Here is a 23,274-nt window from a genome sequence, read left to right on the forward strand (position 1 = left end):
AAGGATTTATGAGAGCCATGTGGCCATGCAGAGTAACGTGCTGTGGCAGGGCAGGGCAATGCTCTCGGCTGCCTCCTGCACGAGGCTGGCAGGGGGGGCACAGGAAAGGAGCCCTTGGGCAAGTAAATCAGATGCTCTCTTATGTACAACAGTCCTCAGCATCCAAGCCAGCACTGGCTCTCGGGCCAGATGACTGGGTGCATTTTGCACACCTTAAAATGCTCTGAAGGGAAATGTGCTTCCATATGGTGAAAAAGCCAAAGGTTACAACGCTTTGGTCCAATTAATTGCACTGACAACATACTTAGGTGTAACTGGGTCCTGAACTGATGCAGGAAATCCCCAGGATACGGCTGTGGGCATCTTAACCCACCCAGTAAATATCCTGTTGGGATCCATCGAGTCAGAGCCACCTGTTACTTCAGAAAGCTTCAGGAAAAGAAATGAGCACCCTCCTGACGCTGAATGGCAGAAGCAATAAAGGCTTGACCAACTAAATTAATCCTAAATGGGTTATCATTCATAACCGTTCCGAGGTATAATATCATCAGATTTTTCAATAGCCACGAGTGCTCCAGTCGGTTTCAATATTTCTAATAAAAACTGCATCCTCCGGCGACCCAGCGCTGTTTGGCGTTTCAGCAGTGGCTCAGAAGGAAGGACCCCACCTGCTGAATCACCGGAGTTTCCTCCTGGTCACCTGTCCACGTATCGGCTGCCTCGCTCCCGTGGTCCAGAAAGATCCCAGCTGGCTGCAGCTGACGGGGAACCTCCTGAGCATATGCCTATCAGCCTGGCAGAAAGGGCCACGAAATATCCTCGCTGGCACAAGTCGAGGCCAAAAATAAACCTCATCCTGTACAGCCCAGCATTCGCCTTTCACTTCTGAAAAAAATTGACCTCCGTGCACTCCTTCATTTCAACATGATACATTGCAAAATGTCATCTTTTTGAAACCTTTACTTAAAAGAAACAGCTACACTGGTGGAAAACAGGAGAGAGCAGGGCTGGAACACGTTGGCAGAGAAGCAGGAGGCTTGAGTTTGCAGCTGTAGGGCTGGGTAAGGTCAAACTGGACATATCTCAATTTCTGCTGGGCCTGGGAATAAAAGACGAGGTAAGGGCCAAGCTCCAGGAGAAACCATGGAGCTGAGTGCATGTTTGGGCGTCTGTTCAGCTAGGAGTGGTATATGCTTGTGTAAGCAGCTTAATGGGAACCAAGGAAACACCAGCCATGGTACTGGCCATCAGCAGAGGGAAATGAAGACAACTGTCACGGTGCAGTGGTGCAGGAGAGGCCAAGGGGTTTGGCGCTCAGTTTTTAGGCAAAGGCAGGGGCATGTGCTCATAGGATGGGGTGGGGAACAGAGAAGTGCCTTCTGCTCCTCAGCAGGCAAGGAGAGTTGGAAACACCATCTGCTCTGGATAAACAGGCTGAAATCAGCGTGCCCAGGAGTCCTTAAAGAGCTGGCTGTGTAAATTGCTGGCCCACTGCTGTTCAGTTTTAATCTGTGCTGGAGCACTGGGGCAGGTCCCGAACACCAGAACAGTGTGCCAAGATTTAGCAAAGATATACAAAGAAGAGCCTCCTAAATACACCCTGGTTTGCCTGACATCAGCTCCAGGCAAAATAATGGAAAATCTGATACAGACTTCAATTCATTAAGCACTGAAGAAAAGGCATAATATTATATTTAGTTGAAACACTTGCAGAGAAAACAGGTGCTTCCAAACTTGATTTTGTTGGTTGGAATGATTCTAAGTTTGCCTGATAAATCTGCCTGCAATATTTTAATGGAAACAGATATAAAAATTATCCACCGATGAACGAGGGATGCAGAACATGACTGAAAATGGGATGCTGTGTCCTAGCAAGCAGTACAGAATATATCCACGGGCGAGGATCTGAGGGCTGGAGGAAATGCCTGATGTGGGGAGGCTAAGAAGCCTGAATCAAGTTATTGTAACGGCAACAGCGAAGACTGAGAAGTTGACCATAGTGCACAAATATCTTTTCAAGCAGAAGCTGCGGGTACTGAAGGGCTCTTTAATCTAACAGAAAGGCATAACGAGAACTAATAGCTGGGAGCCATATGCCAAGCAAATTCAAGCGGGAAACAAAGCCCACATTTTAAACAGGAGGTGATGGATCAGTGAAACTGGCACCGAGGGAAACAATGGAGTTTCTATCCTTTGGTAGCTTCAAATCCAAACTTGAAAACTTCTTTGGAAGATATGGCTTAGGAAATGTGAGTTACTGGGTTCCTTACAGCGATAGCTGGGAGAAGTTCAAAGGGTCTAGATACAGAGGAGATCAGCCCAGGATGGTTTCTTCTGACATTAAAATTCATGAATACAAATATATCAATGTTTCGATCTCTGCTCTTGTATTATTAATCTTGCCTGGCTCTAGGCAGTACAAAGAGCCATGAATATCATGCAAATTTTTTAACTGCTTTGTAGGATCGAAGGCAAAAAGACATCCTGTGAAGTTAACTCCCTTCCCTCCTCAATCTAAGCCAACCATCCCTGAAGTCTGCATAGGACAGGCATCAGGAGGGAGAAAGAGATTTAGGAGTAAGCTGCCAGTGAAGGAGATGGATGAGGGCTTAACCTGTATTTTGGGGAGCCCCTTCAGGTTATAGATCAGTCACTGCGGACACATGAGGCACTGCAATGTACTTGAGGCAGATACAGCTTCAGCATTTGGGCAAACCTTTGTGCTCTGGGAGGAAAAATTTCCAAACATTGAAGCGTATTCTTGTTTAGTTAGAAGAATGCTTCCTTCCAGCACAAACAGCTGGGGACCGGGCATCGAGAGCCCTCCTGGTCACAGCTTCCACTGCGGAGCAGCCTGACCTCAAATGAGGGATATCTCCCTGGAAGGAAATGGGGTTGTGGGGTGGGCTCAGGTAATTTCTGCTTGCGCCGTCCCAAACCTGCCATGCCAGCGGACATGAGAAAAGAAAGAGAGACGCTGAAATATAATGGGAGCTGAAAACTCTTTCAGAGTCCCTGTCTACACCACACTAGTCTCATTCGAGCCTTATGCTGATCTTCCACATGGAAAATGTAGCCTCATATGATAACTGAGGGACCTGCAGTATCTCCACAGATTAGCTTAGCTGTAGGGAAAAAAAAATCCACAAAAGCCCAGAGGCAATGCCTTTTCCTTGTGAGCTGTGGTTAAACAAATCACAATAATAATGCTTTGGGTGTGCTCTGCCAAAGCATTGACTCCCCGCAGGAAGAAACCCAGCCTACTCCTCCGGGTGCTGTTTGCAGTGCTGATCTCCATTTTTCACTCCCTGTAAGCATGCCAGAGAGATCCAACCCGGAGCCTGCACGCAGGATTCGCAGTGCTGGGAAAGCCTGTGACCCTCGTCCCGTTGTTACAGCGAGGCTCCGTGCTGTAACGCTGCCACGCCGTGATGATGGCCAAGGGTGTGATAACCAGCAAACAGCTGCTTTAAGGAGCAGCTCTGGATTCAAGTAAAGAAAGACAGTGATCTGCTGAGATAACACCAATTGCACATATGATGGAGACGTGGTCTGCCTATCCGGGGGATTTGGGTCACTCTTCTCATTCTAAAGCACCATCTAAAGCAGACCACACAACACGTGCTGCAGAACCGATGACCAGTGCCTGTCGGAGCAGAGGGGGTGATCAGCTCAGGTGAGGATGTCCTCTCCGCAGAGGTCTGGATTTGGATTAGATGAGCCGTTCTCCAGAAGCATGTAGGCACAGTTCAGCATGTGGGAGAACCAGCGTGAGAGGTGTGTGCTCACAGAGACTGGATCGTGCATGCCTAAGGAAGAGCCTGAGCTGCACGGCTGAGTAAAGGCAGAGCAAAGCCCGGAGCATCGCCGGCTCAGGATTGTACTGATGGCCCCATGGTGGCTGAACAGCTAAGGAGAGAAGTGGTCTGAGCCAAGTGCTGGGGACACAGGCAATGCTTCCACCATTTGTATCATGAATAACACAGGTTTTTGGTGATAACTTCATTTGACTGCTCTTTTGAATATGAACACGGTAACCTGGCTGCTGGTAAAAGGTGGGTTACTAAACCCATAGGAGCTACCAGGCCGCTGTTGTCAGACTCCAATTGAGTGGCAAGGTTCTTATCTCCTAGTAGAAAATATATACCTCCTAGTAAAAAAAAACCTTGAAAAGAAGTTCTGCAGACATGCTGGTGGAGCTCTTCTTGGGTGAGTACTAACTCAGGGCTGCCCGAGCTCTAGCAGGGAGCACTGGGAGGGACTAATTCTCACAGCACACACCCACCACAAGGAACTGTGATCACACCATGCTTTCTGCAAGGCCCATGCTACAGAAACACCTCCCAGCCCTGCAAGTGACTTTCTGGCGAAGCTGGGTTTGCACTTGCTGGGAGAACAGCCGGGGCAGGGAGCTGTTGTGGCAGGAGGTGGCACGCGTTGCACAGCACCCCTCTGCAGCAGAATAACCACCCCTGCACAAGGTAACAAGCAGCGTGGAGGAAGAATAATCCAACCAAACTGCCACAGAAATCCTGGCCATCCTACCTTCTCTAACCAGTGACCGAGACAGGAGCAAGGCCCTCTCCGATTCAGATTGGGCCAGGAAGAGCTCAGGAAAAGCTCTCGCCTTTCCAAAAAAGACAGAGCCGGGAAATGCTGGTAGGCTCAGGAGCTCTCCACCCTGGAGAACAACTGTCCCTTTCACTGGAGTTTATTGCCACTTTATTTTATGCCTAAGGCCATGCTTCTGTATCAGGTTGTGAGCAGGCTGTCCTAAATTGGCTGCATATAAATGTTTATTTGAGAATCTAAGCGTGTGTGGAGAAAGTGTGTACATATGTGCAGACAGGTTTAATCCCTTACTCTTCCAACCCTGTCCCCAGGTTTTCAAAGGCCTGAAGAATCTGGAGAGAGCAAGAAAAAGAAAAGTCACTGCAGTCAAGGCCCAACAAAGTGCCTACACAGTAAGACTGTACGGTGGAAAATAGCCAGATGGCCCACTTGCAGCACAGTCTAACTTGTTTGCTTGCTGGAAAGCATTTTCTGTTCTAGTTTATTTTAATTGAGTCCCATCTGCAGTTTCTCCTGTGGCCTTTGCTTGTTCCATACCACGTTAATCACCCTTGTTGCAATTAAATTTATTTTCATCACCCTTAATCCTGCTGTTGTCCTTTTTTATTTTGGATGGGGGTGGACAGGTCATTTTAAGCTTCCTTGTTTCTCAGTTTTGGAAGACCTTTAATAGACTTACATATTGTTTCTGGCAGCTAATAAAATGCCACTCATTAACTAGAAGATATGCCTGGGCATAAAGGTGTTTCCAAAGACAACATTTCCTTTCAAACTGTGGATATAAAGAGGCTCCTGAGCATGAGTCAAAACCAGCAGTAATCATTTAGCCTTGGATTATTTCTCTTCAACTAGTTTTCCATCCCCTGTTTATTCTCCATCAGGGAATGGACCTTAGTATCCCTAGGACACCCCCATCCAGCACTGTTTCAGGTACCAACGCTGTGGACCAAGGGTACGATGAGGTTTGAGGAGACACCACCACCCAGCTGAGACATCAGGAGGGTCCTCATGCCTGGTCAAGCAGTGTGCCTCATGTCCTTCCAGAGAGGTTTCTCCTCTCCCATGTAAAACTACAGACCGTTCCTCTATGATCTCTGTGAACAAACACCTTATTGTCCCCCTGCATGTTCCCAGCCTCTGTGCAGGACTGAGAGCGTTTCTGTTAAAAACCTCAGCCTGGTCCAGGAAATGGGAGGGAAGGAAGGGGGGGGGGGGGAGTGAGGAGGGTGGGCAAAACTCATTTTATTTCTTCTTTTTCTTTTTTTAAAGAAGGCAAACTTTGGAACTGAAATACGGTAATAAATGCACTCCTGTGATTTTTCATGTTTTTTCAGCTGTAAAGAAAATAGGAGAAATATTCCATTCTGTCTGGCTTCCAAACCATTCTGAGAGTAAGGTCTTTATGTACAGAGCAGCTTGGATGCTGCTCCCGCCTGCTCTGCTTCTGAAACCGTCCCTGGAACAATAAAGCCCTTTTTTCCCCAATCAGAAGAACACACAGCAGTTACTGCTCTGATACTGTGTCATCGAGGGATGTCATCCTCCCTGCTGACAGCCCTGCACCACTGGCTGCCTGCATTGCTACAGGAGATGGCAAACTGGCAGCGCCGAGGTGTGCTCAGCGCGCAAGACAGAAAACAGAGAACGGCGGCTGAAGACTAGGAAAAATGTCAGGTTTCTGCTGGAGCCTCAGCTGGCTCTGGTCCTGAAGCACCCTTTGCTCCTGCAGGCACAAACGTGGCCAGACACAGCTCTGCTCACACCCCTGGGGCTGGTATCAGTGTGCCCCTCAGCAATATCGTCTGGTCCAGAGATCCCCTCTCTCCTCCTCTACAAAGAGCCAAAGTCGCCCCGACCTGTAATTTTGGTTCTGTGTTTTTCCATTTTCCATGTCTTTATGGCCTTTCCTTTAATAAAAGAGCTCCAGTCTGTTATAATTTGACTGTTTACTTAATTATATTGCACTTACACTACAGGAAGAGCCAAAATACCCAAGGATGTGTGGACAAGCCTTCAGTAAGGAGGATGCCAAAGGAAATCTTGGTCAAACCGAAACAGTCGGATGCTAGGCTTGGTTAGCTACTCAGGCTCAGACACACGGTCTGGAACTAATGGCCGGCTGAACACAAAAAGCTTTATAAGCATTTATCTCTTTTCTGGTAACTACCACAGAATGCCTCTCATTCTCCCCTGATTTATACTGGTTTTACATTATGTCTCCATTAACTCCAGAAGCATTTCTCCATTTTTTTTTTTTTTCCCGAGAGCAAGCTAAACAGGCAGACCTTGCCACCAGCCACCCCCAAACTAGTTCTCGTGCAGGAAAGCCAAAACTGCCTGTCACTTGAAACACACATGGACAATTTTCCTGCCCTTCAAAGACAGAGAAGCTTCAAGATGCCCACTACGGTGAGCAGATGAGAGCTGGAGTCTCTCATGCAAGCTACAGGATCAGCACTACGCCTGAGCTGCCGTGGCTCTGAGTGTCTGCCCAACGTGGAAAGCAAGAGCCACATTCAACAGCCTCCAGAGCCTCTAAATTCAAGGCAACAATGAGCCTTTGAGACTTGCTGAAACTTCTGCTCAAAATCCTCTCTGGTCCAAGGGGAGAAAAAACTTCTAAAGAGCAATTCATCTCCTTATGAAATAGATGTCTTGGCTGAGAACCTTTAACGAGCTGCTCAGCCACTTGTCTGATGGGTGGTAGGGGAGCCTGGAGCACTCTTTCAGCACTTAGCTTTTAGATATGGGAGGGTGCTCATACATAAAGACTCCTTAGACCCTGTTTTATGCACAGCAGTGGTAATTGGGATGTATCCCATGGCCTGCAAGGAAGAATTTAACCCAGAAAGAAGAAATGGGACTTGGCAAACTCTTTCCTCCTGGATATGGTGTCTCTGGGAATGACAGTCACCCATCGCTCTTCTTTGGTGGAAGAGGCAGGTAAAAAATGATAACCCATAGAAAGAAAGTACCAATATACATGTGTTTTCTGGGGCTGTCATCAGCCTTGAGCAAACCTCTTCTAGACACAGAGAGGAAAACCACCAAAACACAGAAGGCACCTGAGACATCACATTCCCTTGGGACGTCAGGTGTGAAGGTGGCAGCTCTGGCCATGTGGCTCTCCAAGTGACACCATTTTCTGCTCAAATGCACTGTCTCACCATAAATCCCACTGAGAAATCCCAAAGCTGTTGCTGCTGTGCTCCTAGGCCCTGAGTTACCTATGCCTGGTACAGAGCAGGAGAAAGAGACATGGAAAAACCTCTGTCCATTAACTTGGTAAGGCTCCTACCATTTACCCTCTCTAAATCACCACGTACCCACCTTCTCCACATAGGCAAAAGCTAAACAGGCGGGTAGGTTCTCTGCAGATGCTGAGAGAGATGAAGGACAGGTAAGGCTCAGAGGATGGACAGCAGGTATTTGCCCTGCTGGGGGATGAGCCTTTACTCTTTTGGAGAGTGTGAATGGTGCACGGGCTGCTCTGAGGACATTCATTTCTCTTGTGAGTGAGCTGAAACCTCATTTGTGCAGAGAAGCAGCCTTAAAAATGAGAAAATGTGCTCCTGAGGCCACTGGACAAGATACAAATGTGACTGCAAATAAGCAAACCTCAGTAGTGCTTCTCTGCTGGCAGAAGCTTCATGGACATAAGCCTTGCTTCCCTTCATGGCTGATGCTGCACTTAGGAAAAAAGTTTTCCACAATGCCCGTGAGACCTTGTGTCAGTACAGAATCCGTAGGCACAGAGACCTAAGCATGAAACTCTTTTTCACTCACTTTGCTAGCTACTGCCCAAACCTGATATCTGTTAATACTCTGCTGCCCCAAATTCCCTTGGATGGGACGTATGTGCTCCTAAGAAATGTGATGTGAAAATTCACCTAATGAGGCACTGGGCAGGACTAGAAGAGACATACCAGCTGCCAGCTTCAGAACGGACAAACATTTTCCTCTTGCTCCAGGTAGAGAAAAAACATCAGACCAGCTTGGAAAGTCAAGAAACGTAGGAGATCTGAGGGAAGAGCCATATGAGCTCGTGCATGGCTGTAGGGCCTCTGCAATAACTGCATGTTTGGGTAAATACACACAGCTGGCAACACTAACCGTCCTCCCACTGTGACCGCTTGGACACAAAGGAGATAGGTGAGCAAACACATCCTATCTGGCCTTTGCATTACTGACTAGTGCATGCTATTGGTGTTTAACAGTGGGAAAACAGCCTCCCATCCACGCTGGAGGAAGAGTTTCTAGCTTCATTACAAGCTCAGTATCTGCCTCTTTTTGCTCCCCATTTTCTCTTTCCAAAGCTGGCACCTGAAAGTTTTCTCTGCATTAATTCCAGACTTTGTGTAAACAGTGTGCTTAGATTTACTTAAACGAGGCTGTTTCAGCTACAGCTTTCCTCCCAAATAGATTTCCTGTCTCATAAATTCAAGACATGCACGGTTTAGCTTTGCTGGGAAGGTGGAATCTCAACTTGATCCTTCCTTTGGGGTGACCTAGAAGACAAAAGGGCAAATGGCATGGGAGAGGGCCAGGGCCTTTCTGGTTACTGGCCGGGAAGAGCAGAGACATCCTGCCATGTGCTGCTCAGGAGGCAGAGCCTGCAGTCCAAACATTACTACTTGCCATAAATAATCTGCAAGATTTGCAATCTAACGATCTCTTGACATTTTTTTTTTTTCTCTGTAACTCATTTTTCAACACAGGACAATCTTTTTCTACTGAGCAGATCAGTGACATTTCCAGTGGAGAAGCAAAGGATTATTATTTTCTTCTGTTTCCAGATGCTCCAACTCTTTGCAGCTCCTCAGAGAGCCACATGCATACAAACTGCTCACAGTTATTCCTTGCACAGGAATGGAGGAGCCTTTTTGCCTTTATTCACAAGCTAGTCACCAGCTTCCACCAAAGACTTCAGATACTTCTTCCGACAGCAATGTGAACCCCCAGCCACAATGCAAGTTAGGGTTTTATTACTGCTGATGAAGGATCTCTCACACCTCTTTGTCTGGAGAAGGGCTTTACCAAAACTTTGGAGCAGGTTTTCCTCGAAGCTGTCTGCCTCTAAGGCTGATTTGATGAGCCTTGGTTCTGGAATCACTGGACTAGGTTTGCCTTCCAGTCTACACATCGTACCAAACCACAGACTTCATATTCAGACTGTACAGATGGGCTGAGGTCAAGAAGAGTTTGGTGCCTCTGGTAACTCTTGGCTCCTAACCGCCCACACCTCTCTGTGCTGGAAATACCAGCTTTTATGTCAGGTCTCGTCACAGCTATATCTAAGAGGCCATTTGTACAAGAGCCACATCACCAAACCCAAATACCTGCAAAGTTGTACAGACCACCCCTCCCAGGCAGTGTATGGATTTTCCTGTAAGAATGTTGAAAATCTGTTAAAATCTCCCTGGCCTGTCTCTTCTTTCATCATTTTTTTTTTCTTTTCCCTTTATTCACCTGATATTCTGTGGACTCCATCTCATGGCACATGGTTGCCCTCCACCATCCCTGTACAATCCCTTCCTTCTCTGTGTGCTTGCACCTCTCACATACCAGGAGGCTGTTCTGGCGCGCGGTGCCCTCTTCCCTCGCAGCCAAGACACACAGCGCGTGTTTAACTCGATTTGCCTGGCTCAGTCAATAAGGTCCCTGTTTATTGCTCTGTTCCTCTGGGGGGATGGAGTTATCTGCCCTGCCCCATCGTTCCGAGGGGATTTCGCTGTGTTGGGGACACCGAGGGGTGCTCAGCTCCCCTTGCTGGGAGCAGCCCTGTTGGGCATGGACACTGCTGCACTGCCCCTATTCACTTGTCAAGTCATTTCATCTGAACAATAACTCCTGCCGTTGGTTCAGCTTGCTCTGTTCTTTTCGGGCAGAAATCAACTGGGGCTCCAGGCAGAAAATAAATCTTTTTTTTTTTTTTCTTTTTTTTTCTTTTTTTTTTTTTCCCTACAGTGATGTTTTTGAACCAAGCCAAATTGTAAAGTGGGAAGCAAAAGAAGAAAGAAGATAACAGCAAAATAGTTCACAGCCGAGCAGGCTTGCCTGGGGTTTGCTTCAGAGAAGACCATCCATCAGAAACCACAAAAGCTTTGGGTCCTACTTGATGAGACTGGTAAGGAGTTGGAAGGGAAGGCGCAAGGTGATGGAAAAGATGCCTAAAAAATTGTCCTGGCTCTGCGTGAAAGTGCATGTGAGTTTCTGGGTGATGTATGCATCCACCCAGCAGGAAAGATGAGGGGACCTCTCAGCATGGGAGAGGGAATCACCGGCAGAAGGGTTTCAGTTCCCTGGCTAAGACTTCAATTTTTGATCAGTCCAAAACTTCCCTAAGAAAGCTCCTCAAAAAACAAAACAAAGCAAAACAAACAAAAAACACTTTCTGAAATCAGCAGCAAATATAAAAATATTAATTTTTAATCATGTGAGATGTATTGTTCAGTCCAGAAACAAATCACAGGCTTCTGCCTTTTTTTTTTTTTTTCCAAGGGAGATTTCAGTATCTTTCAAAGTCTCAGTGGTCTGCTCCCTTCAAACACATGACGAAATTAGCTTGAAGAAGGAATAGAAACATTGCACTTTAATAACAGCCCAACTCTTTGACCTGAATGTATGTTATGTATACAGAGAGCTCTCTCTACATGCATATGAATCTATAATCAGGCACTGGTTTGGTGTTACTTAGGAAGTAACTGTGATGACATGACATTGAAAGAGAGAGCAAGGCAGAGACAATTAACCTCCCCAAAATTAGTTTCAGATGAGGGTCACTGAATGCACATCAGTAATCATTTCCTTACAGCTCAGAGCTCAGGGCTCCACTGAATTACCCCAGCCCAGACAGACAACAGCCCCTGCCTCAAAGATCTCACCATCTACAAAGTATGTGGCTGACCAAGCCCAACAAAGATAAATTTGGGGAGACCATGGAAATACTGAAACTAAGCAAGGCTCTTACATGAAATATAAAATCATACGGTGAGGTGCAGACTGCAAAGGGAGAGAAATTTAACCTAAACACAAGCCACAGACGTTTGGAGAGCCAATGCTGTTAAGCCCAAATCTACAGTTTGCTAAGTCAAGTCCATATGTCATACCTTCAAAAAGAGAAAGTGAGGTATGGAGGAAACCAGAAACGCAATTAAATGGGAATACAAAGTTTTCTGAGAGGCAAATAAATTCCTATGCATGAGATGTGGTCGGGAGAGAGAGCCAAAACGCTGCCCAGTGTTTGGTGAAGCATTCTGTAAAGGCAACAGAAAATGTTGTTTTTCCAGAGCTCTGTGGAACAGTTTGAAACCAACAGTGCCCACATTTTGGGGAAACAGAGAGGCACCAACACAGATCCCCTTGTAGGCAAAATAACTGCCCAGTGAAGTGCTTCAAACCAGCAAATTCGCGCAGGCAGTGATGGAAGAGATGCGGGCTGTAACACAGACCCTGGAGCACGCTGTTCCGGTGTTTTGACTCAGGCACACAGCACTAGCCAGAGAAACTGTAAACAAATAAAACTTGTTTTATGCTATTGTCGTAAAAGGCCAATTCAAAGACAAATAATAACGATCTGTTTTAAACACGCTATCTTGTAATTCTCCTGGTAAGATGGGTAGGTAAATTATCTGCTGGCCAAATCCAGTTTTTTCCATTGGAATCAGTAGAAGTGAGGCCCTATAACCCTGAGGTTTGTGACATTAAGCCCAAGCTATGGTTTTAAAACCTAGTCTAGACACGTAACTCTTTGAAAGCCCCAAACAGGCAGCAGGGAGAGCACTCAAAAGGAATTCCCAATCCCCACAAGTTCGCACAGAGCTCTCTGCTTTCAGACAGCAGAAGAATTAATTCCATAAGACAACACAGCAAGGAAAATCCTGTTTGGCTCTCACAGAGTACGAGAACTGGATCTAATCATGCATAACATTTGGGCACTGTCACGGAGCAGTCTGCAGATTGTGGCAATTCCATAGCCGTGACCAAAAAGCCATCGTGACATTCATACTCATCAATCCACGCTGTTCAAATAAGCCACGCAATGGGGATGATGCTCAGTAAGACTAGCTGATAGTTAAATGCTCAAAATGAAAATGTTCTCTAGTTTTTAGAATGAGCATTCCAGCAAATGTGGTTGAGTGAGTCCTGCTTCAAGTTAATGACTTCTAATGGAAGTATACTGGGAAGGTGAGGGCAAATGCTGGTATAGGTTCTGGTCCTCAAAGGTGAGTCACTGCAGACCCCAGGCTTGTCCAGCCAACGTCTGGGACCTCCAGAGCTCCCTGTGCTGCAGCAGCATTGAGGCTGTTCAAAAGTCATGTTGGACTTTGTCTCCCTTTGGGCTGGATGTTCTGTGCTTGCTCCCCAGGAGACTCAACGTGAGTCCTTCCTACTGCAGGGATGTCACAAAAGAGAATTAAAAGCATAAGTGAGTATTTTGGAAAGCAAGAAAAACATGCACTGCTGGTCATTAAGAAAACTAGCAAATGGCTTCCGAGCTGAGCTTTAAAAGATTTTGATTACAAGTTTTGATACAGCAGCAATAGATTAAATTCTTACAGTGTACTCTCCAACGGTTACTGTGAGAGTTATGGGAATGTCAAAATTGCTTTGTAAAAGTCTGATAACCTGCCCAATTGTCCACGGTATCTCAGAATTTAAAGATGCAAAAGGATGTCTGAGGCACTCAACGGAATTTGCAGAAGTGCTTTTCTGTGTCTTGGGGCACTTTGCTGCTTCGCAAGATGCGTCCTTGAATCCCTAAAGCAACTTCTGGAAAAGGACATAATTTTATAAGAGAAATAAATCCAATCAGATATCTGAGTGTATAATGACTCTCATTCCCAATCAGTTTCAAAATGTTATTGTTTAATTACACTAGCAGCACAGATAAGAGAGACATCTCTGAAGGTTGAGGCACCACAGTTCTATACAAAAAGTCAGCTGCATTTGCAGTTGAGGAATAGAGAGCAACCAGCTTGGAGATTAGAAGAAATTGGTAATAAACCCTGCCAGAATTGAAGAAAAGGTGCCAACCGCTGTATTCCAGTGTCGTCAGTTTCCCCAGTATATGTAATGGAGGCATGAGAAAAGCTTCAGCATTACTCTGAGAATGCAGCACGAGAAAGCTGTTTGCATTTTAAGCACGAGCAAACCCAGCCTTTTGTCTTTGATGTTGGACTGCGACTCTACAGCTGCCAAAACTCTCTGTGCAACAACATGTGGACAGGTGAGCGGGGGCCTGAGCACCTAAAAAAGAAAGGGCTGAGCATAATATCCATAAAGTACTTTTACTTATTTATTTATTTTTACACTGGTTGGATGTGCTTATTCAAAGTCAGGAGGAACTCAGTTTTAAGTCAGCTGGTGGCAGCAATTGTATGAAACTTTTGGCAAATTATTGCCAAAACAAGAGCAGAAGTAGCAGAACTGAGGTGGATTGAAAAGCTGGAAGAAAGGCTTGTGTTAGCCAAAGCATCTTTCCTTTCCAGCACTCTCAGCGGCCTTCTTCAAAAGGTGGTGTAGAGAAGGCAGAGCTGGCTGCCACCTGGCTAAGCACCTTGCCATGGCAGTGGGGTGTCTGGCAGAGGCCAACTCACCCAAGAACTTATCTTACTTCTCAGGAAGGTCTTGAAGCCCACACTGAACTCAGTGCTGTCTTGGTCAGAGTGTAATGGTAATATGAAGTCACTTTGGGAATGCCAGTGAGAGCTGGAAGCACAGCACTGGAGATGAACTGAAATGAAGATCTTGTTTGCTTCCCTGCCGCTGAGATCTTCATGCCTATAATGCATGTCCTACATGGGTACAGTGAGAGAATGGCCCCAAACAATGCCAAATGTACTTCAGAAAGGTGTAAAGGAGTGGTGCCTGCCTACCAGTGCTGGGTATGAGAATAATTTTGGAGAAGAAACGGGCACACGCTGCACACAGCTGTAGTCTCAGGCACTGCACCCTCCTGCTGGTGCGCTCAGCAGCGTTAGCCGACCAAGTGCCCTGCTGCCTGAGGGTATCACTTACATATCAATTGCTACAAGGCAGCAGGGTATTATTTATACAATAAGTGCTATATAAAACAGCAGGGTAATATTTAGAGGGCAAATACAATGGAGAGGAAGGCTGCAATTTGTTCGGCAGCAGCAGGATGTTCTCTGCTCTCCAAAGCACCATGCAGCATCAGGGTGACACTTAGATGCCAAGTACTGTGGGAGGACAGGGTATTATTTAAACCCCAGATACAATAGTAGGTAAAGAGTATTATTTACTAACCAGACGGAATGCAATAGCAGCAGTAACTGCACAGTATAATTTACAGCAGAGGAAAAGACATCATTTGCAGACCAGTCATTACAGAACGGGAGGGTATTCGTTAGAGTACAGCACTGAAGCATTACTTTGAAGCCGAGCACTATAAAGACACAGGGTATTATTTATACACCAAACCCCACAGAAACTATTTTTCTGGGGTAAGTAACAGTGACAGTTAATCATTCATACAAAAGCCATCCTGTAATTTCCAATATGTGAACTACGTGATGATTTCAACCTTGAAACCGTGGTACAGATGATGTAATGTTAATTACACTTAGCTGCTGTGCCACAGCACTGCTAATCCCGAGTAATCCTCTGAAGCCAGAAGAGTTATGCCAGCCGGGCTGAATCTGCCCTGTGCAAAGCCTGCTCTGGCTGGGGATTTCCAGGGCTGTGGCAGGGATTTATCTCTGGCCCATGCAGGATCCCAGCAGGAGCAGCAGGTTTTGCTGTGCATTACGGGTTGTTCAGTCCTGGGCACGGCTCTCCTGGAGGAGGTGTGAATGAGGGAGGGGAGCTCCAGCTGGAAGTGATCAGCACAACCATTTTCACCTGTTTATCAGCTGCTGGCCTCCGTGTTTCCTTTGCACACCTTTTTCCTTTCAGTCCATAATCTAAGACTCAGTTCCTTGGTTATTTCTTGTTAGTTTTCCCTAAAGAATATATATATATTTTCCTTTCAAATTATTCCTATTTAATTTTCTCACTGTTAAGTCACATCTATCCCTCCTGTGGCCTTCACAGACAATTCCTTCTGTCCTTCAGTGGTTGTCATGACGCTTAATTACCTGTCCAAATCCTCTGCCTAGTGTGAACCAAGGGCATTGTAGAAGCCAAAAGCACTTGGAAATTGCCAGCCCAGATGAAACCAATGGTGTGTCCAGGCCAGCATCCTGTCTTGGACAAGATCTGTATCACCAGCTTCAGAGCAAAGTTCTCATCATCGAAAAACAGGGGAGAAATTGCTGAGGAGGAAGTTTCTTTTTAACACTAGGCTTTTAGTGGTTGCCTTATGCCTTGAAGCATGAGTATTTACATTCCATATCTTCCCGCTAATGTAAGCGAGGTTTATTGGGCATGGCTGGATAGCCAGTTTTACTCTTGGGCCTAACTCGTGAGCAGTTCTTTCCCTACCCAGCCAGAAAACACTTTCCTGTCCTGGTCACCTTGCCTCTGCCTTGCAGATGCCCTTTGGTCTCGTGGTGCCTGATGTGGCCCCTGTTGCACCTTCCATCGCTGGGTTCAGCTCCTTACACCCCCTGTGAGACCCAGGTGCTTCAGAAGATCCCTAGCTCCCATGTAGACCCCAGGTAAGATGGTGGCAACCAGGGCCATCTGTGTGGTCAACTTTCGTCAAAATTAGCAGCAAATGGAGGACAAATGTGCTGACCTGCCTTCCCCAGGACAGCCCATCACCCAAATTCCTCTCAGCAATCTCTGCTCTTGGCCAGCACAAGTCTCTGTACCCCAAGAAGGCCTCCGATCCCCCATGGGGAGCTGAGCAGCGAGGTACAGCCCTTATCTGAGTTCTGGGCGTCTCACAAACTTCTCCTACTCCACATGAGCCCGCTGTACTCCAGCTTGAGCCAGCGTCTGGAGAAAAGCCACGAATTGCCATGCCTTGGTTGGCACAAACAGCGACTACAAGGGTGAAAACACAGATGATGGTGCTTGACAGAGCACTGCCTTCCCAGCACAGCAGGCCTTCCTCCCTGGGGGAGGGCAGAGCCACTGGGACACCCGGTCACCCAGGTGCCACCATCTCCCCCGTTTGCTTGTGGGGCTGTAACGTGGCTCCAGGTGAAGCCATCAGGCGTGTTAGCTCTCCACGGTGACTGCACGGGGATTGTGAAGCAGGGGAAGGATAGCTGAGCAAGGTGGTCCACTTGGCTGCTGCTTGGCACCTCAAGGCATTTCAGCAGCTAACACGTGTGGAAGCTTTTGGGGTACCCAAGTCAAAAGATTCTGGTCTTCCTCATCATTTCCCTCAGCCTTCTGCTGCCTAGTCTGTGCTGAGGAATCGCTGGGAAGGAAGAACTTCACGCAAGGGAGAAATGGAAATTTTTATTAAAAAGGGAAAGCCTGTCATAAAACATACGGAGGGAAAAATATCAGTGCGAAGCATCAAAAAAAAAAAAAAAAAAAAAAGTCTGCCCGACGAACACTACAAATCCCCCCACCTATTCATGAGGCCAACAAAAAGCTTCTTGAGCTCGGCACTGTGAGCCCATTGAGCGTGGAGCAGGGCAGCGGCGCACACACCCTGCCTTGTGCACACAGGCAGCGCCCGCAGCCCCGCCGCGCACACAGGCTGAGCTGTTCTGCCCGCGCACAAGGAAGCACTGAGTTTTTAAAAGTAAACTGTAAGGTTTCCGTTGTTGCACTGGGCTCAAGTATTTTTTTTTTTTTTAATATATATCTATAACAGCTCCCTCTCTTTGCCGTCTCTCTCTCTCTCTTTCCCTCTTTAAACAGCCCTGAATGCACCGGGCTGCTCCGCAGCCATCCTGCTCTGGCTCCGTATGTGGTCCAGACCTGGGATGAAGACGGCTTTTGTTGCTGCTGCTGGGAAGCTGCCTGCGAGCAGCACACACAGCACGGCTTGTTCACACGTGGAGGCTGCCGGGGGGGAGGAGGAGGAGGAGGAGGAGGAGGAGGAGGAGGAGAGGGAGGCAGGCTGGGGAAGGCTGGGCTTGCGGTGGAGCAGCCATCCCACCGCCGGCGGGGAGAAGGGGGAAGCGGGGAGACGGCAGCGGGTGGCGGTGGAAAAGATGTCTCAGACGGCTAAGAATGGTCCCGTTGAGTGTGGAATGGGCAGCAGTTGGCCCTCCACCAGCCCGCGTCCCTGCTGGGTGTAGGGCAGCGTGGGGAGGCAGGGAAGTCACCGGTCCTGGGCAATTTATGGCTGAGGAGGAGCTGCCCCAGGGAGAGAAGGAGAGAAGAGACCAGTAACGGAGGAGATTTTGGAGTCCGCAGGTTTTCTGGCCATTATACACATCTCTGGTCAATACCAGAGCAAGGAACAGCAGTTTACACGCTCATTCATTCATTTCTGTCTTTAAGTGATACCACTCATCCTCTCCTCCTCCAAACCCCCTAACATTTCTCTCCAATTAGGTCATATTTTACAGTGAGGAGCTGCCGTTTACTCTGACGGTGCTAAGTCTGCAGCATGTTACTTAATGTCCTGAGCTTCCAGACCCCTGGGCTCTCTTTGCTCACTTGTCCTCTAGCCCTCTTGCTGCTGTCAAACCCTGCTTCTGTTTGTGGAGATGGTTGTAGGAAACATCAAGCAGGAGCTCAAGCAGAGGAGATGGGGTTTTCCCTAAAGGCTGCTGGGGCTGCTGAGAGCCCGCAGGCAGCACGGGAACATCCCTGGCCCAGCGAGGGCAGGCAGGGATGCCTCCCTCTTCTGTGCTCTGACAGCACCTCCAAATGTCTCGGAGAGGGAAAACACCTCCCGTCTGCCCTACCGGGTGCGTACAGTCTCAGAAGTTTTGCGAAAACATATAGCACCAAACAACCAGAGAAGCAAACAGATCTCTTCCATGGGGTCTTGAATGCCCACCAAATCAGTCCCTGAACCCCCGGCCCCTCTGGCCGGGCAGCGTCCTCTATCTGGAGCTTGTAGACAAAAAGCAAAATAGCGGGGAATGCTAAAAAATTCCTCTCACCCAACTGTTTCATCATGAGATATTCCCCCCTTCCCACATCTGGCAAAGTTATTTTAGAAAACTGGGAGAACTTTTCAAACTGCATTTTTTTGGCTAAACATCTCAAAAGGGCAGAGTTAAAATGCATGCTTTCCGCTACGTGCAGAGGGTAGGCTGCTGCTGAGCACAAAGTTTAAGCAAAAAGTCTTAAAAAGGAGGGAGTGACCTAAAAGGAGAAATTTCCAACGGAGGCTCCGAGGAACAAAACTTATTGCTCTGCCTGCTCTTAGAGAAGAGCTCAGCTACTACTGAGCTACTGCTGAAAACGGGTTTCAGCCAGGAATCAGCTTGGAGAGGGGCAGCCACGGAGCAGTGCCCAGCACCATGCTCTGGAAACCATCCAGGAGCCACTGCCTATGCCAGGGGCTCGCTCGCAGCCGTGGCACGCAGGCTGTACACCGTCCGACCTCCCCGATCCCGTCTCCTCTCATCCTCCTCCTGGCCTCGTCCCCCCGGACCTGTGGCTTCACGTCCTTCAAGCCCAGCGAGCGCCCTTTGTGCTCTCGATAGCGATGCGGTGGCAGCGAGCGGAGCAGTCACCGGCAGACAGCCCGTGATGGTTTGGGACGTCAGTGACAAATGAGCTCAGCCGCAGCCTCCTTGCCCCGCGCTCAGCAGCGGGATGAGAAATGCCACCGGCAGCAGCCAAAATCCATCGTGCAGGAACACCGACGGTCGCTTGGGGAGCAGGAAGAGGGGTAGCCCCCTCTCTGCGCTCCCACCTGGTGGCATTGGATGCCCGGTGTCCCAACCTTGCTTTCCCTCACTCGCCCAAGAACTAACAAACTCAGCACATGGCCCCGGTCTCCGGCTACGGGGCCGTGCCCCCACAACCCCATATCTGCAGGGGTTGGTGTGGGGCAGCACGGCCGCGCTGCTGTCAGCCCGGCCCCATAGGATCCCGGCAGGCGCTGCTGGCATGAGGGCAGCCCCGTGGAAAACCATGCGAGCATTCAGCGTGCAACTTCCCTCGCATCTCTGCTCACCAGGGAAAGAGACAATCCACTTTTTTAGAGCCCGCACCTATAGAGCACCGAGGAAAGAAGTGGGGAAGTTAAGGAAAAAATCCCAAAGAGAGAAAAGGGAGGAAAGCGCAACCCCTTACCTTTAACAGTTCAGTGCAGTGCTTGGAGAATCTAAGTCCCATACACCTGGCAGAGAAATTAGGTGTTTTTTGGCGTTCAGGACGGAAAGAGCTTGCCACTTCTTGCTGTTGCTGTATGTCTTCTTCGCAATCTCCAGATGAGTTTTCCTGCCTTTTTTTTTTTTTTTTTTTTTTTTTCCCCGGTTCCCCAGAAGAAATCAAAATTCCCTGTGTGGTGTTTCAGGTCCTTTCAGGCAGTGGCAGCAGCAGCAGGCTCGAAGAGTAAGTGCTGTGTGTGAATGGCAAAAAAAAAGAGAGAGAGGGTTCAGACCACATTAGCTGCCACTGGCTGCAAGAGAGACCATCAAACTCCTGTCAGCCTCCTTAGATACTCTTGAAGAGCTGGCAAACTAAGTGTATTGGATCCTCCTCTGGATTTTAGAGTAAAGGTAGGCAGGCATCCAGGGGGCAGGGGGAAATAGGAGGGCTTAAGGACAGAAAAGGAAGCCCAGCCTCTTGGAAAGAGGGGAAAAAAATAGAAAAGAAAAGAAAGGGAAAAAAAAAAGGAAAAAAAAAAAAAGAAAAAAAAAAAGAAAAAAAAGGCATTGCCAAAAAAAAAAAATACTGTAAATGGAGAAAGCTGAATGGGGAGTGGGGGATTAAATATAGCCCTCTGGTTTGGAAGCAAACTACATGGAGTACCACAAGTGGTTGAGAGAGAAGAAATAGTTTATGTAATAAAAAGAGAACGTGGTTCATGCAAACTAAAATAACATGAAGCTAATTAAGGAACCTGAGCGAAGCACGCGTGTCTGCAATGCAGTCAGTATCGCTGCAGTCCGACCAGCAATGGGCACATTTACCGGGAGCCCAAAGGCAGCAGCGGAGAAGAAAGTTTGGGGACCTCTCTGGGGGCTCTGCGGGGCAGAGGGGGAGGCAGGTGGGGGAGGTGGTGTGGGAAGAGGGAGACGATGCTCGCTGATAGGATATGGAAAGCACCTGGAGCAGCGGTAACTGATAAGCGGTATGGAGGCAGAGGAATGAGGCTGATGGGTGGAGTGGAGTTGTCCAAAAGCTCTGCGTGTGGAATAACTGGGGGAGAAATTCAGAGCTAGGGAGCGCTGAGGAATGGTGAAGGCTGAAGCAACCATCCTAAAACCTCAAGGAGGATCCCATAACGGAATCCTTGGCAGTTCTGATGTTGTGGGAAGGTGCTGAAGAGGCTGTAATGAGTTTTGACTTTTATTTATTTATTTTTTTTCCCTGTGTGGGATGCTGGTGACTTTGAGTGGGAGAAGCTGTGCCTGAGGAGAATGCAGTGGGTCTGTTCCTGCGGGCCTGCACCTCGGCTTGGGAAGGGGCCGGATGGCAGCTGGGAGGGGTGGGAAGCAGCTGAGGTTTTCTGATTGAACAAACCTCTTCTGGCCAAGAAACTCTGCGTGCCTCCCCAGCGACACAGGAGGGTGGGCGCGGGTCTGGGGATTGAACCTCAGCCTTGTGAGGAGTCCCCTGGCTCAGGCTGTGCCTCGGTCCCTTCACCTGCCCGTTCATCCCCCTTTCCCCGCTCAGACATCTCCAAGAGGTCAAGGCGGGGAGGCCCCGAGGACAGCAGTGCCTGCAACGTCAATGTCTGCATTTCCCTCTCTTTCCCCAACACCCTCCTTTGCTTTCAGGTTTACGACACAATGGTTTACCCTCCCTCCATGAATTACCTTGATGCCATACCTCATTTCAAAGCTTGTTTCCTCAGCTGTCCCACTGCTAAACCTGAGGCTCATAACCCTTCCACTGCATTTGTGCCTTCTCGTGAGAGCCAGGCATCCATCATCCCGACAGCCAGAGACAGACCACAGCTTGCGGAGGCACGCTTCTTTGCAGGAGGGACTTTGGCCCTGAATCTCCCCCTTGGAAATCACCTTTTTTTTTTTTTTTTTCAGCAGTGAAAACTTAATGCTAAAGCTTAAGGTCAAAAGGGTGGTGAGGGAAAACACTTCAGGACCACTAGACAGGACATTTATGGCCCTGTCCGAGACTCATGCTTTATTTCCACCTGCCTTGCATGCCTTTTGGTGTATAAGAACGCTGCCTGTCGAAGGCATATTTAATCTTCCATCCTTTAAGGTCAAGCGGGGGCATCCCACTGACTTAAAGGGCACGGGCTCGGCCCCAGGGGCTGCTGCCATCTCCAGCGGTGCTGCGGTGGCTGTGCTGGAGCATCGCCTGCCTGCCCACCGTGCTGTGCCGGGCAGCATGGCAGGGCTCTAGCAGCAAGACGACAGGCAAGGCGCACTTCAGACAGGGCATGACGGCCTGTGCTTGAGGCAGGGCTCGGTATTTCCAGCCGGGCAGAAAGAAAAGCACGTAGACAGGAGCTATAAAATGCGCCCGGAGTGATTCTGTTCTGACTCATGTGTGCGAGGGACTCTGCGACACATCACGCCTGGCCACAGCCCTCTCTCACCGTAACAGAAAGTCCTCCTGGGCAATGTACACGTTCTGTTGTTTGGCTGGGGAGGGACTGGGAGCCCTGTGTACCCTCTGCTGCCACTGTGGTTTGGCGAAGGAAACTCCATCTGAACCTTTCGTGAGCTGCAGCCAGGGAACAGAGAAAATTCCACTTTGGAGCTGACCAGCTAGGAAAATGTGATGCTCCACACAAAGCAGTTCCTTAGCAACTTTTGGGAAGGGATAGAAACTGCTCAGTACCTGCTGGCTGTCCCAGTTCTGTGTCTGCATCGGGAGCGATTGGAAAAACAGCTAAATACGTGCAGAGAAATTGTGATTCATAAACCGCTGCTGGAGCTGGTTGTGTTTGTTTGTTTTGAAGCTGAGGAGAGGCTGGGTCAAAAAAGCCATATAAGTGGCTTTTGTTTTTTGTTTAAGGCAGGGATACGACAATTCAGAGGTCTCTGGAGCACAGGTAACAAGCTGGAGGAGTGCTTACAGTCAGGTAAAGATTTTAGATGTCATTATAACGTTCAAAGAAGACCTGTGGCTATTCCCAGTGAGGTTCAGCCTTCGGGGAGTGCAAATATTTGATCAGAGAACAAACCCTGTGCCCAAGGAAGGGTGAAGAATAGCATTTGCATGGTGGAAGCAGTCACTGACTGCAAACAGGCAGAGAAGGAAACAACACCAGACAGAAAAAGATTGAATCAGTTAGGCTGATAGTTATTTGTGGATTTCCAAAAGCAATGAAAGGCAGGCCTGGGTGACTTTCCAGCCAAAAAAAAAAAAAAAAAAAAGAAAGAAAGAAAGAAAAAAGAAGAAAGAAAAAAAAGGAAAATCAGGAATAGAATAAGTAGGAATACAGAATAAAATCCTCAAACTGCTTTGAAAAATTGTGCAGACCCACTCACTCACTATCATGAAGTTGTTCCTTCTCCTCAACCACCAGTTCAACCCATCTCGCAGCCTGCAGCTCAAACCCCTGTCTTCCTCTCAGGGTGAGAAGGAGGGTTTGGCATCCTCAAACACTTATTTCTAGTATTATTTAATCCTATTTAATGCTAAGTAGGCACTGAAGAAGCCAGCAGGGATGTGAGAAGGGAGTGCAGGATCCTGGCTGCTCCGTGTGAAGGCCACTGAATGGGG

At 48.1% G+C, this 23,274-nt stretch overlaps 1 protein-coding gene across 1 annotated transcript in view; it reads right to left on the reverse strand.

Annotated features, from left to right (window-relative positions):
* Nucleotides 1–20,052, reverse strand: part of ACAN (aggrecan) — a 46,982-nt gene extending 26,930 nt beyond the window's left edge. The window contains exon 1 of the mRNA XM_035336321.1: nucleotides 19,702–20,052. The gene's annotated coding sequence lies outside the window, so the exon portion shown is untranslated. The remainder of the gene's footprint in view (nucleotides 1–19,701) is intronic.
* Between the last annotated feature and the right edge of the window lie 3,222 nt (nucleotides 20,053–23,274).

This window comes from Oxyura jamaicensis, chromosome 10, assembly GCF_011077185.1.
Source record: "Oxyura jamaicensis isolate SHBP4307 breed ruddy duck chromosome 10, BPBGC_Ojam_1.0, whole genome shotgun sequence".
NCBI lineage: Eukaryota > Metazoa > Chordata > Aves > Anseriformes > Anatidae > Oxyura > Oxyura jamaicensis.